The following is a 13816-nucleotide window of genomic DNA, read 5'->3' on the forward strand; positions in this document are numbered from 1 at the left end:
GCCCGGACCCAGGTGCGGCTCGGGGCAGCGCAGACCCAGGAGTGGCCTGGACCGGCCCAGACCCAGGTGTGGCTGGGGTGGCACGGACCCAGGAGTGGCCCAGCCCGGCCCAGACCCAAGCACGGACAGAGCGGCCCGGCCCAGCCCAGACCCAGGTGCGGCCGGAGCGGCCAGGCCTGGCCTGGCCCCAGGTGCGGCTGAAGCAGTGTGGCCCGGCCCAGCCTGGCCCTAGCAGTGGTCACGGTGGCATGGACCCAGGCGCACCCAGGGCGGCGTGGCCCGGCCTAGCCCCAGACGCAGCCAGGGAAGCACAGCCCAGCCCCAGTCCTGGCTTGGGCAGCGTGGCACGGACCCAGGTGCAGCTGGAGCACCCCTCCCCTGGCCCAAACCCAGCCCTGGCCCGGACCTGCTGGGGCCAGGGAAGTGGCGCCTATCCTGCAGCCCAAACCCCGGAGCTGCCACGGCAGGGAGAGGCGCCTCTCCCTCACAACCCAGGTGTTACTGCGGGGAGAGAGAGCTGGGCGGAGTCCTCTCTCCGTGCAGTAGCCCCAGAGCCCCCTCCTGCACCCCAAACCCCTCATCCCCTATCCTACCCCAAAGCCCGCACCCCCAGCCAGAGCCCTCACACCCCTGCACCCCAACCCTCACATATCACCTCCATATTGGTGCACGTAACAAAATTAATTCTGCACATGGGTGGGAAAAATTAGTGGGAACACTCCCAGGACTGACCCCTAGGGCACTCTGCTTGATACTGGCTGCCAACTAGACATCGAGCCATTGATCACTACCCGTTGAACCCGACGATCTAGCCAGCTTTCTATCCACCTTATAGTCCATTCAGCCAATCCATACTTCTTTAACTTGCTGGCAAGAAGCTGGCAGGGAGGGCCAGGGGGTGGAGAGGAGCCCTCGGCCAGCTGGTGGGCAGGCTAAGAGGAGCAAATGGTGGGTGGGGTGGGGGACTGGCGGGGTCTCGGGGCACAGTGTAAGCAAAGCAGGCTCTTCTGAGCATGGGCCCAGCTCCATGGAGCCACTGGTGCCATTGTAAACCTGGCACTGGATCTATTGGGCTGTGGGCCTAAGTGAGCAGAGTTTCTTTTGATTTACAAAAGTCCATTCTGTCCATTTTAATAAATTGCTGCATGAGGGAGCGAGGATTGGCATTAACAATGGATGATGCGTGAAATCCAAATAACAACCCAAACCTTTGCCTGAAATGCAAACTGAACTGGAACCTCTTATGTGCATTACAATCCAATGCACTACTCATGTCTGCTTTTCTGGTCTGTGCGAGACATATACACAAGATCTTTTAGAGAAAAGCCAGCCTCCACCCAAACAAGACAGCAATGGAAACCTCCCAAGAAAGACTGCTCTCCCAAAATCTCTAGTCTGACTTCTCAAGCAAAGAGGTTTACAGGAGCATGCCAGTCAGCTGAGATTCTGTTGCTGCTAATTGGTTGTAATGCTGGGCAATAAAAACAAGAAGTCATTGACAAGGTAAGCAGCAAGGCTTGGGCCATGATGTTTTGTTACAGTACTTGTTTGATCTCGTGTGCAAACTGGGGCTGTTTCGAGTGCGGTGTTGTAGGACTGAACGAGCAACTGCTTGAGGCCCAGAGGCAGTGCCGTACAGCTGTCACTTTGCCAAAGGGTGTTTACTGAGGAGTATTTCACGTGCACAGGGGGCCCAATCTGGTTTTCTTTGCGCTCCAAATGGGGATGGGGGACTTGGGTTCTGTTCCCAGCTCTGTCCTGTGAGCAGAGCTGGTTGGGAAACCATTTACAGAGAAAATGCAAATTCATCGAACCCAGAACATTTTGAATCACAGGCAGGGTTCTGATGGAACCCTGCGTGGCTTCCTAGTGGGTTGATAGGGAGCCCAGACTTTAGGCTCCGGTGCCCTGGGCAGCACCACCACCATTCCAGGGCCTCAGGTTTCCTTCCAAGTGCTGAAAAGCATCTGTGAAACTGACAAGAATCATGTCTATTTCAGTCAGCAGCCTGCCCGCTCCCAGAGAGCAGGTTTCATTTCAGGAACACCATGTGTCAGTGCAACTTTTTTGGACATTATGGTTCACGGGAAATTTAGAAAAAAGTGGGTTTGTTCAGATTCGGAGTGAAACCAGATTTCAATAGGTCACATTTCTTGTAATCTGGAAATTCTGAGTTTGGCCGGCTCTAGCCGTGTGAAGCCTAGGGCAAGTCACTTCTTTTCCCCGCCCATCTTCTCTCTGTCTTGTTTACTTAGGGCAGGGCAGGGGCTGCCTGACTGTCTGTATCCTGGCACAATGGGACTCTTGTGGTGTTTAGATGCTGCTGTAATTATTAGAACTGGGAGCACTGGCTGTTGGGAGTCTGAAAGGACAGGAAACAGGAAGGAGCGGGGAAGAGCTGAGGAGGCTGAGTGAGAGTTACAGAGGGTGCAGCTACAGCTTGGTAAAGAGGTTTCTACTGTAAATATAAAGTCCTGTTGAAGCTTGTTAGTACCTTGCCTGGTGGATACAACATTTTCACGACGAGGATGGATCTTCTGCCTCTGAACCCACCTGCACCCTTTCTGCAAAGCCTAGGTGGGCCTCCAATTGCTTTTAGTGTCTGGATCCATATGTTTGAGACTTATCTGCTTGCAATCAGTGCTACAGATACAACGACTCTCCTCTTGGTTGGTGCTACAAATAATGAGATTACAAGGAGCATTCTAATACCTCCTGCTCCGGAGCCCATCCATCTCCATGTCGGTTCTACACCTCATGGAAGTTCCTGCAGCTTCAGTGCTGGAGTTACTCCTCTACGTGGGTCCTGTGTTAGGAGACTGGTCAGACCAGCTCTTCCAATCGGCTGGAAGGAGGGGAAACACCTTGTGACAACACCCATTGGTGATCCGATCCTCCTCCTCCCCATGGATGGGTCTGTAACAGATGAGGGTGATTGGAATCGTGGTAGTCTTCAGAGATGTAGATCTAATCTTCCAGCCTGATGAGTGATGTATCCATTTCAGTGCTCAGCCAGCTTCAAAAGGAAGCCAGTGTAACACCGACAGACCCTGGTTGTTGGTGGGCAGGATTGAACCTGGGACCTCTGGAGCTAAATGTATAAGCTGCGACTGCAATAGCTAAGCGCTACATGGCTCTCAGCTAAGGCTGTAGAGCAGACTCATTTTATATCTCTCTCTAAGTGGTCTCGGTGCCACTAGATGGGACAGAACGCCACACCCAGGAGGTGTGTGGGTTACAGTTGCATTCTACTTGGCTGAACAACATCCAGCCAGGAGGGCATAGTGCCCAACTGCTGTGCTGATAGGCAGCTGTGCAGTGTCTGTAATAGCACATTATGTAGCTGCTAGTGAAGGGGATGATCATGTATTCCATTTTGATTCAGTGGCAGGGAAGCCTTTGCAGGGGCGGCCATCCTGCGCCTGAGAAGTAACCAGAATTTACCAATGTACATTGCCAAAGAGTCACAGTAATATGTAATGATTATATATGTATATATGTGTGTGTGTGTGTGTGTGTGTGTGTGTGTATATATATATATATATATATATGCACACACATAATCATTATATAATTTGACAATGGATATTAATTATACATTTATATTATATCGTTAACGATAATAATAAAAATGTAACCTTTTACTTAGTGGGACTTCTGGCAATCTTTGTTTTCAACAATTCCCTTGAAGTTTGGTTTGTGTTCAGTTGTGCTCACGCACAGCAGTTCTCTTAAATGGCTGTCTGTCCAAATGGATTGGTGCTTGGATTTTACATGTTTGTGTGTCAAGAAAACAGACTCACAAAGATAGGTCGAGGCAAACATCGTGATTAATTTTAGGGCTGCACCTCTGATGTGGGGTATTTATCCTTTAGTACAGATTTCCAGAAAATAAGGGTCCCCTCTGTCTTCTGAACAGATTTCAATCTGTCATCTTCCAAAAGTTCTATTATTTCTATCTGGGATGTTGCTTCGTCGATGACTAAAGGGGGCTTCAGACAATCGGCTTCACCACTAAAAGGATCAATTAGAAATCTGATTTGAGGTCTTTTCTGCTGCAAATCTTGGAATCTTTCCTCAAAACTGTCTTTAATCACACTCGCATATCTAGTTGTGCTCAGTTTTAGGGGTTCTGCTGCTGCGTCTTCTTTTGATCTAGCTTGAAGTTGTGACGAGTGAAAGTGTGTCAGCATTTGTCTGTGAAACAACTGCAGTTTGTTCATGAATGCAAATATGCTTTGCACTAGATCAGACAGCAAGTGGAATTTTCCTTGTAAGTCCGCATGTCTCCAAGAAGTGACATCTAGAACCCACCCAGGATCTGTAAGTTCAGGGTGTATACTGTGCTTCTCCTCCATAAACATTTTTGCTGGTTCCAGGAGCTCGAAAAAAATGGGAAATAACTTTACCTCTCGAGAGTCATCAAACTGCGCATGAAATGGCAAATCGGCAGGGGAGTTGTCTTCATCCAGTTCTTCAGTTAGATTTTGAAATTGTCTGTGACTGAGTGCATTTGAGAGAATGAAATTCACAATGTGCAAGACAGGTTTCATGACATGATCAAATTTGAGATTTTTAGATACCATTTGCTCCCGATGAATAACACAATGAAACGTCCACAATTTGGGAAGGCTCTCATCAGACTTACAAAGCCCTATAATCCATTCACAGATCCCCACGTGGATGGAGCCCCGTCCTTTGCAATGGCAGTGAGCTTCTGTAAAGGAAAGTGGTGTTTCGCAACTAACAACATCAATGCCTCCTTTAGATCTCGTCCATGAGTTCTGTCCTTTAGTGGCACGATATCAAGGAGTTCTTCCCTTACAACACAGTCGTCAGACACAGTCCGGACAAATACCACTAATTGAGGTTTGTCCTGTGCATGGCTTATCCAGAGCTCAAATACTCTCACTGATGAAGTTGCAAGTGCAGTTGTGATTTGATGTCACTGTTCACATCAGAGATTCTGCATTCTGTTGTGTGGCATGGAAGCTGCAGGCCAGAAAATTTCTCCTGTAGATTCTCATTCTCTGGTGACAGGATTGAAGTCACATCGGTGAGGCACGTTTTTATGAACTCACCTTCAGAGTAGGGCTTTTTCGCATGGGGTATGTGCCAGGCCACATAATAGGAGGCTAATGTTGCAGTCTGCGATTGGTTGGCAAATCTACTGAAGAACTGGGCTTCTACATCTGTTTGGTTTTTCAGAGTTTTGAGTTTTAAAGTGCAGAGTTCAGAACCTTGTGGGAATTCTTGATCCACATGTGCACGGCTACAAGTGAAATGATGCTGAAAATTTGAAGATTTGAACTGAGAGATTCACGTCTGGCAAAGAAGACACATGGCCTTATCATTACAGTCAATGAAAAAGTACTTATTCTCTCACTCCTGTTGGAAGCCTCAATTTTCATCTATGTATTTTCTTTTCTGTTTGCACTTGCCTTTCAGTTTTATATGGTGTCAGAAAAATTTTGGTTAAAAATTTCCACACTAGCTAGTCACCGTGTGCGGTATTCAAGGAGACACTGGCACTAGCCGGGGGGTGCTGGACCCCTGGTTCTGTCTCAGGCCTTTCCCCCCACTCCGGCCCTTTCCCCAAGTCCCCACTCCCACTCTGCCTCTCCCTGCCCCATTCTGCCTGTGACGGGTTCGATCACAGAAACCCCCTTGGGACTGCCACCTGATGTGCTGAGACTACCTCTGAGCCTGTTTTCCCTGCCAGCTTGGGACTTCAGAACCCTGTCTTGTTGAGCCAGATACGCTAGCCTGTTGCAAACACAGACCCAGGTCTGAACCACATTCCCTAAAAGCTGCAGACTTCACTGAAAATAGCTTAAGAAGTGCTCCTGTCTCTAGCACCCAGATACCCAGTTCCCAATGGGATCCAAACCCCAAATAAATCAGTTTTTACTCTGTATAAAGTTTATACAGGGTAAACTCATAAATTGTCTGCCCTCTATAACACTGATAGAGAGAGATGCACAGCTGTTTGCTCCCCCAGGTATTCATTACTTACTCTGGGTTAATTAATAAGCAAAAAGTGATTTTTATTAAGTATAAGAAGTAGGATTTAAGTGGTTCCAAGTAATAACTGACAGAACAAAGTAAGTCATCAAGCAAAATAAAGCAAAACAAGCAAGTCTAAGCGTAATACATTAAGAAACTGCATACAGGTAAATCTCACCTATAGAGATGTTCCAATAAGCTTCTTTCACAGACTGGATTCCTTCCTAGTCTGGGTCTGCAATCACACCCTCTTTGTTCACACACTGTCCTTTATTCCAGTTTCTTTCAGGAATCTCTTGGGGGTGAAGAGGCCATCTCTTAAGCCAGCTGAAGACAAAATGGAGAGGTTTCCAGGGCCTTTTATATTCTCTCTTTTGTGGGTGGAACCCCCTTTGTTCTTCTGTGCAAAGTCACAGGAACAAGATGCAGTTTGTAGCCACCTGGGCAAGTCACATGTCTATGAATGAGTCAGCTTTTTGCAGGCCAATGCCATTGTTTACATGTAGTTTGAAGGTTCCCAGGAAAGCTCAGATATGGATTGATGACTTCCAAAGTCCATTGTCGGTTAAGTGTTTCTTGATTGGGCACTTACTGAGAACAGTCCTTTCTCAAGAAGCTGACCAAATGCTTCACTGAGGCTACTTAGAATCAAACACATTGAGATACAAGTACATAGCTAATATTCATAACTTCAAATACAAAAATGACACATATACAAACAGCATAATCATAACCAGCAAACTACAACCTTTCCATAGACACCCCACTTGAGCTCCTCTGTACAAGACCTGGTGCAGCCATAGGACCCTGGTTGCAACAATGATCTATACGGTCACAGTTCATGCCAATAATGTCACACTGCCCCCGCCCTTGAGTGAGCTGCGTCCTTGCCCCTCCCCCTGCCCAGGGAGGGAGTGGGAGGCGCTGATGGGGGGGGGGAGCACCAGCACGTGGGAGGTGCTGGGGGAGGGAAGGAAGGAGGGGTGGAGGCTGGTAGGGCTACTGGTGGGTGCTGAGTACCCCCCCGTTGTTCCCCCAGAGTCGGCTTCTGGCAGAAGCTGCATATTACCTTCTGAAGAGCCACATACTTTACAGCTTCTTGCAGCAGAAACTCAAATCTGCTGTGTTGAGGGCATAATGCTAAACATAGGGCAGGAATGAATGAATCCTAGAAACATGGTAGTGACTAGGGCTGGACAAACTTCTTAATATCCAGACAAACCTAGCTCCCTTTTCTATTTGTGAATGATTTGCAAACACTTAGGCTTTTATGAACGGGTGTGGTGTTTGAACAGTTAATGCAAACATACTCCAGTCCATGGATGGCTTGCGAATCATTCACCTTCCCTATTGCTTTGATTATTGACCATTCAAACTTGCTATTCACACTGAGTCATGTGGTATACTTTCTGTGCTGATCTGAGTGAATTCTAAGCCCACACAAAGCTTTTCGAGATATCCTTGCAAATACTCATGGGAGCATATCCATGAAGTCTTCCTGGCACACTGACCTGCCAACACTCTTGCAAAGAAAATTCACTTGCGCAAATATCCAGGGTAAATAAAAAGGGTCACGGAAAGAAACTGTGAGTTCATGTAATTGTTTGGTCAAATCAGCATTTGCAAATTCTTCTTTGCAATGTTTCCCCCAGCTCAGGTAGTGACTTCAAGCAAAACTGGTGGAATAATATTGGTTGAATACATCAAGTTAGGGGGTTTGTTGGCTTCATGAATTATATGTACAATAGATCTGTTAGATAATCCGTTTGGCAAAATATTGTACAAATATTACAAGCAAAGTATAGGAAGTATATGATGATGTATACTGTGTAGATCCTCGGTTATTATGATGGATAGATGGAGTATTCAAGCTTAGAAATGGGCTACTCATGTCACACAATTTTGTTTTTGGCCCTGTGCTAAGCTCTTAAACAGTGGCTGACTTTTGGACTAATTTTCCTGCTCCCACATTGCTGTATGACAAAGGCATGTAAATGTAGAGCGTGTGAGGAGATAGAAAATGCATTCTACATTGAATTGCAGGCTACGTGTATTTGATCCCGGAGATGTGTATTTGACAGAAAAGCTTTGAATTCTCACTACCATTCTGGATAACTGAATCTAACTGAAGGCAAAGTCACAAAATGTTCACAGCTGTATATCTAGGTCATGCTAAGCAGAATGAATGTGACGACACATGCTCAGCTGGAACAGAATGAAAGTGTGCCTGTGCGATAGTTGAAGAATATTCTAAATATGCATAATCACGACTCTGCCACCTAGGTTGAGTCCAGCCTACCGAGGTGTGTGCTAGAATATTCAAATGCTTGCTAAGGCACCATGGAAGAAACTTTCATTTTATAGACTATGGTATCTCAGGCCTAGGATCACTTTAGAATTGGCTCCTGGGGAAATGTGGTGTGTAGTAGTGGTTGAAAGACTGAGGGTTTAAACCACTCGCAGAACGTCCATGACACACTTAATTCCAAGCGTGACATTGGGAAGAGGGGTTAGAATGTTCAAGTGGAATAAAGTAACGAGTGCAGCCATGCTTAGCGCCCAGGAGCCGAGCAGCAAAGTACTCTGGAAAGCTTGGTCTGGTGGCAGATCAATGGAGCAATAGACTTGTGGACACAGCCCAGCCTTTTGCTTTCCTCCCTTCCCCTCTATACCCCTTCTGCCCATCAGAGTTGGCAGCAACAAGGGTCTTTTCAATAACACAATGCAAAACCGACTTGAGCCCCCATCCAGTGACCTGGGACAATTACCTACCGCTCCCCTCGGTGCCTCTCAGAGGCAATACTTCCCCTCTTGTAAGCACAGAGTCTGAGTGTAGCAAAAGCCTTTTAATAAAGGAGGGAAACAATGCGGCATTATGTTGGGGAAACATCACAAACAGGTCTCATAACACAAACCGTGAGCAAAGATCCACCCCCAAGCAAGTTGGGCCGTGTCCTTTTCCCCTCAGGGTCTTAAGTCCAGCAACCCAACAGTCACCCAACTCACAATTGCTGTCCTTGGTCAATGCAGCTCCAGAGTTCAGAAGTTCATCTGCAGAGTTCACCTCCGAGCCTGGGTGGAAGGGGTGGAGAGGTATGGGGGGCATCTTACACTCTCCGCTGCTCGAGCCCTCGGCGGCCGATTGCCATGCCTCTCTGTGGGGTTCTGCTCCAGTCCTCTCTGCCAGCCACCCAGCTGGCCACGCCTCTCTGCTAGCTGCTCACCAATAGGTCTTCAGGCTAGGCGGGGTGGGTGTGCCTATGCAAATGAGATCAGCCCCTGAGGTACTTTTCCATGGCTCACCACCAGATGTCAGGGGAGAGCTCATGCTGACTCTGCTTACACCTCTATGCCAGGCTGTAATGGGTGACTACAGAGGCAGTGATAGTTTCAGAATTATTCATGTCCTATTTCCCTAGGGTTCAGTAAGAATCTCAGGGTTTTGCTTTTAATGTCATTCCGAGCTTTAAACGCTGTTGACCAATCCTCAGTTGTGGAAAAACTGCAAGCCGATTAGTGTTACTATGAGCTACAGGGCTTGGAAGGCCTTTCTTGAGAGAAGTCTGTGTTCATTGCTGAGCTTATCTTACCACTTGGAGAGTAGGCAGAGCAGTTGTAAGAGGAGAGATTGGTCTCCCTGCTGCCTGTCTATGCTGTCTGCAGAGAGCTCCCTGCTATGCTGTTAACAAGCTGTTGTATCATCATGGCTGACTTGCAACTCCAGCCTTGAGTGCCTTTAACTTAACTAGTTCTAGGACTCCATTCCTCTCCGGCCCATGGAAAGGTATGGAGCTTTGAGTAGGTTTAATTTTCCTTTAATAAATGAAAAGAATGTTGCTGTATTCTGCAGAGTCTCTGTGCTTTGGGATTAACGCAAGCATGGGAGGTCATCTTAATGGGAGCCGAATCCTATAGAAGAGACTGTAAATGGGAGAGATGGCGTGACCTTGTCTGTTCTCTGGCAGTGTCCTATGGTATGGCTCAGGCAGAGAGCTCCTCAGCATTCTGCAGTGTACTCAAAGAACATCGGGAGATGTTGACATACACCTGCCAGGCTGGGAGACTGCCAAGAAGTGCAGAGCTCAGGTGTATTGAACAGTTTAATCATTAATCTGCTTTAATGAGCAGGTACCTCCAGGGTGCTTAATACAGGGTTGAGCCAGTCTGCAGGAGCAGGCAAGCAACTGATCTGGATTTTTGCTACTCTTGTCTGACTCGTCACTCTCTCCTCAGTGTGCTGTACTCCCTCTGCCCTCTTTGCGTGGATGATCCCTGCTCTGCATAGGCATGTACAGTACCTGGCAGTGTTTCTGAGATGGTGTCATCAGAGTTGCAGTCCAGCTGCGGGTTTCCTATCTGGGAGTAGCTTGTGGCTAGCTGATCCAGCTGAAGGCTGCTAGTATAATTCTTTGCCTTTCCAAAGGGCCACTACTAGAGAAAGGACACGTCTGTTCAGTGATTGATTTCTGAATAACCATCAGTCACTTCTGAGACCTGGACAGCAGTCTTGGAATGAGATCTGTGGTTAATCAGCCAGACACAGCTGGTTGTTGATTACTTCTCCACTGATGGTACTCTCAAAAGGCGAGGTCCCAGATTCTGCTCTCAGTTGTACTGGTGATGGAGTTACTCCAGATCTACTTTGGGGTAACAGAAATCAGGATCTGGCTTGGGGACCTTGAGTCAAATAAATAGTCTGGACTTGCTGTAGATCAGGGGTTGGCAACCTACGGCACGCGTGCCAAACACGGCACGCGAGCCGATTCTGAGCGGCACGCAGCTCCCTGCCGCGGTCCCGGCCCCCAGCCCCACTCAGCTCCCCCCCCCCACGCTCACCACTCTCCCCTGTGGGGGCAGGAGGCAGAAGCTTGGTTCTGTGGCAGCCAAGCTTCCCCCCTCCCCTGCTTCTTCCCCCAGTGTGATGCTTTCCGGCCCCACCTCCTCTCCGTCCCTGGCCAATCAGCTGATGGCCCTAGCGAGGGGGAGAGGGAAGAGCGGCAGCGTGCACACAGCTCCGTAGAGGACGCAGAGAGAGGTAGGGACGGAGCCTGGGGGAAGAGGGTGGAACAGGGCATATCCCTTCCAGCCCTCTGCCCTGAGCCGCTCAGGGCAGGGGGCTGGGAGCACCCCCACGAGCTGAGCACCCCAGCCTTCTGGCCTGCACCCCCCACCCCTCTGCCCTGAACCCCCCACCCCAACACACAGCCAGGCCTTGCCCTGCACCCCCACACACCCCCAGCCCTCTGCCCTGAACCCCCCCACACCCAGCCTTCTGCCCTGCACCCCCAGCCCTCTGCCCTGAACCCCCCCACTGCAACACACACCCAGCCTTCTGCCCTGCACCCCCATACCCCCAGCCCTCTGCCCTGAACCCCTCACACCCCAACACACACCCAACCTTCTGTCCTACACCGCCCACACACCCCAGCCTTCTGCCTGCACCCCCTCCCCCAGCCCTCTGCCCTGACCCCTGAAACACCCACCCCCAGGTCTGGGGTCCCGGCCGCAGGCCCTACTCAGCCCACTGCTGGCCTAGGTGAACAGAACCCCAGGCTGGCAGCGAGCTGAGCAGGCTGGTGGCGTAAGATCAGCATTTTAATTTAATTTTAAATGACGCTTCTTAAACATTTTGAAAACCTTGTTTACTTTACATACAATAGTTTAGTTATATAATATAGACTTCTAGAAAGAGACCTTCTAAAAACGTTAACATGTATTACCGGCACGCGAAACCTTAAATTAGAGTGAATAAATGAAGACTCGGCATGCCACTTCTGCAAGGTTGCCGACCCCTGATTTAAAATAATGACAGGAGGTTCACTGTTCCCTTAGTCTCTCCATGAAAGAGGACAGGAGGTAAAAGCATGTAGAAGGAAGCAATAGCTGGGCAAGGTCACCGTGTTAAGTAAAACTGGGTGCTCAGGGACAGATTCTGGGCTGGTGAACTGGTATAGCTCCTGTAAAATCAATAGCCAGATGCTGCACAACATGACCTGGCCCCGAGTTAATAAGGAACATAAGAACGGCCATACTGGGTCAGGTAATGGTTTACCAGTATCCTATTTTCCGACAGTGGCCGGTGCCAGGTACCTCTGAGGGAATGAAGAGAGCAGGTAATCATCAAGTGATCCATCCCCTGTCTCCATGATGTATATTTCTATAGGTAAACTGGGGTGAGAGTCACTGTTTACATGGCCAGAACCTGACACTGGATCCAGCATAAAGCAGCAGCACAAATCAGGCAGCCTGGCTCAATATCTGTTCAGAAAGCAGAGTTGTTTGGGAGTTCTGTAAGGCTGGCTGTGGCTTTGGGGTAAGGCAGGGTGTGGGGAGGTCTTGGGGAAGAGACACTGTCATCCTCAGGGTACTTGAGTCCTGGTATCCATTCTCTGAGGGCTCTCAGTGGGACAGATGAACAGGGCACTGTAATGGTTCTGACATGGGGAGGTGGGGGGTCAGGAGGGACTCAAAGAATCCTCCCACGAGGAAGGCGATTATTCCAGGCATCTCAGAGCTCTTCCCAAAGACTAATTAAACCTCCTGCTATCTTTGTGAGGTAGGTAAGGGAGAGATAAAGGCAGGGCCCGACACCGCTGTGCATCTAGCATGCTAATTCCGTGCTGTCCAACTCTTCAGTCAGTCATTGCAGTCCTTTGAAATAGAGGCCCTAAGCCTGATCTTGTTGTGCTGTTTGAAGATGCTGATGAAATAGCTGCTTAAGGGCCTGACTGGAAGCCCATCAAAGTCAATGGGAGCCTTTCTGGGGACTGCGGTGAGCTTTGGAGCAGGCTCTAAATTCACATCAAAGGGTTTTTTGAATAACATGCAGAACGATATCTCTCCTCAGCAGGACTGTTGTTGCCGGTGTTCCGGTAGCAGATACTTCTGAAGTCAGTCCTATCTTGGAGAGTAAGGGAGACTTTATGCAATTGAATTACATTAATAGAATTAGCCAGTATAGCTCTCCAGTCTGCAGCCCTAGCCACCAAAGTACCCTGTGTTAGGAACAAAACACATCCACCCTCTGGCAAAGCAACTCGAGGGGCTGTTCTGAATCCATGACACCGTAGAACATTGCTAGCACAGAGGGTTGATTCTGCAAATAGCATCCCAGCTTGCCAAACAATTAATCTTCTGGAATTGCAAAGTGAGACCAAACCGAGGCAAGGGGGATGGTCTTTGAAGGACAGACAGCAGCCACGCAATCCCACTTTCTGCATAAAGGCAGGGTCTTGTTCCATTGCTCTTGAAGGTGTTTAGTTCCACGGGAAGTAGCAAAATAACAAGCTTCTCCCCCTCCTTTTGCTGCTACGTCTAAAGAAAACTTTGCATTTTGTTTTTTGACAGAACTCTGTTTAGTTCTGTGACTGTGGTTTGAACCAGGCCATAGCTTCACCTACCTCCGCAGAATTTTTTTGCAAGTACTAAAGCAAACATCAACAAGCACAGTTCATTTCCACAGGGAGACTCATCTAATTATAACACTTCCCTGCAGGAGCCCTGTTATACTTTACAGCTACGGTCTCTTTCATGGAACAGTGGCAGCAACCTGAATATGGAATTAATGTCATATCCTGCACCAGCGAAATCACTGGCAAAATTGTCATTAATATCGAAGGTCTTAATGTGTGTTTCTTGTATGTTCCCATATCTCACTAGATTTGGATTAGCCATGACCGTACACAAAACATATTTAAATAACAAAACCAGCCCATTTTCTTGACCATTTTAAAATTACTTAACTGACCCGCCCCGTCGTGTTACAAGTGAAATTTCTTGAGGCCAGCTTGATGTTACACTTGAAGTGCTC

The sequence above is a fragment of the Trachemys scripta genome, chromosome 11, assembly GCF_013100865.1.
Source record: "Trachemys scripta elegans isolate TJP31775 chromosome 11, CAS_Tse_1.0, whole genome shotgun sequence".
Lineage (NCBI taxonomy): Eukaryota > Metazoa > Chordata > Testudines > Emydidae > Trachemys > Trachemys scripta.